The following is a 2,152-nucleotide window of genomic DNA, read 5'->3' as shown; positions in this document are numbered from 1 at the left end:
CATGAAAAAGTCACTTGGCTGGGTATCACAGTTATGATGATGACGTCTTATCTGTTGTTGATAACTTTTTTGACGAACACGATGAAACCTTCTTCACCAATGGGAACCAAGCATTGTAACACCGATAGAAGTGTGTGGACCACAAAGGAGACTATGCTGAAAAATAAACCTGATTTGTTCATATTCCATGAAATTATCTTGGTCATGAACTTTTCAGCTGACACCCGTATTGTTCTTGATTCGTAATCTTGAGGGCGATAGCGTCAATATTTATTCCTAACAATTCTAAATTAGAAATTACACTGGTTTATTCACATACATTTTGCTTCGGAATGGAAGGTAGCACGGTGATCTTAAACTCTAGTGCTTGGTGGGTGGTCCACAGAGTCTTCTATTTTTTATCGTGAAGTTACTTCTTTCAATTCGCTATTTATGGTATAATATGCCATGAAGTTATTACTTCGTTTTGGTAAAATTGTTTATCGAGAGTTTGATATATGTGATGGCATTTATTTCATACTAGCTGACCGCGCGCCGTCAATAATGACGGCCAATTGTAGTATTTTATATATAAATAAGGTACAAAATACGGTACCTAATAATCACACATACAAATATTCACATACCTCCTTTCTACATGGACACACATACACACATATACTTACACAGAGTTGAAACGCTAATTTTTTTTCACACCTTCCTTCCTTATTTATCGATTACTTCCTCCTTTCTCTCATTGCTATTAATTTCTCTCACTCCCTCTCAGTCAGGGCTATTACTCTCACTACTTCTCCTTCATTGAATTGCTATTTTCTCTCCTCCTCCGCGTCCAGCATGATTATATATATATATATATATATATATATATATATACAAATATTTATAAAAACACTAGGTTCATTATAATATTAGGAGATATGATTTTTTGTTCTATCTGCAAACAGATGCCGCTTGCGCGAGAGTCGTCTGCAACCTAAGCATTTCAGTCAGTTACGCGCAGTAATTAAACTTAATAAGAATAGAGATTTAAGCTACGTTACTTCGAGAGCATTCACAGATGTTAATCTGCAAGAGGTCCAGTCAGCCATAACCAAAAAGACTTACAGACATAAGAACTTCTACCATGAGTTAGAATAACTTCGATCTTGATCAATCTTGATCACGTGATTATACCCTAACAGTGCAATGTATGGAGCTCGAGTAGCAATGGAGTGAATCCTTGACTATTCTCCAATAAATGCAATTTCTATGTATCGACTGCTTTTTCTTTCCTTTTTGCCAATATATTCATACGTGCATACATACAGGTACATGTATAACTAGGGAAACAGAGAAAGAGGAAGAGGGGAAGATGGCAAGATTCTAAAGAGAATAGATAGATAGATAGATAGATAGATAGATAGATAGATAGATAGATAGATAGATAAAATACTGCATCTATCCAGTTTCAATTGAATTATGCGCTTCTCTATTGAAGGAATATCATGCAACAAAGACTATTCAAGAAAAGCAGATGGAATATTTCTCAAGGTATTTGTATATAAAATGTCGAAAACGATAAAACATCAACGAAAGAGAAAAAGAATGGATATCGAACACAATAAAAATTTTGAGCATCAGATAATCCTTCTTCTCTTGCTGTCGCTTATTTGATGGTCAGATATTGCATTTCTCATGAAATCTACAGAAATAAAAATAAAACATTCTTTGTAAATTTTTCGATGACTTGCGGTAAATGAAATAATAAGTCTCCCATACCCGAACACACACATATATATAAAACAAGTAAAATGGACGTAGAAACGAGAAGAAAAAAAGAAAAGAAACGGACAGTTTGACTGATTTATGGGTAAAGTAATATTTTATTTGAACCAAAATCGTTGGATATAAATTTAATGAGGACGACAACGATGACGACGATGATGATGATAATGATGATAATCATCATCATCATCACCATTATCATCATGATCATCATCGTCATCCTCATCATTGAAGAAGCAGTAACAAATAAGCATCAACACAAGAACATTATGACGACGACAACGATGACGACGACGACGACGACGACGACGATGACGACGACAAAGAAGAAGAGGAAGAGGAAGAGGAAGAAGAAGAAGAAGAAGAAGAAGAAGAAGAAGAAGAAGAA

Source organism: Octopus bimaculoides, chromosome 8 (genome assembly GCF_001194135.2).
Source record: "Octopus bimaculoides isolate UCB-OBI-ISO-001 chromosome 8, ASM119413v2, whole genome shotgun sequence".
Taxonomy (NCBI): domain Eukaryota; kingdom Metazoa; phylum Mollusca; class Cephalopoda; order Octopoda; family Octopodidae; genus Octopus; species Octopus bimaculoides.
The sequence above is the reverse complement of the archived record's forward strand: the minus strand, read 5'-3'. Positions refer to the sequence as shown.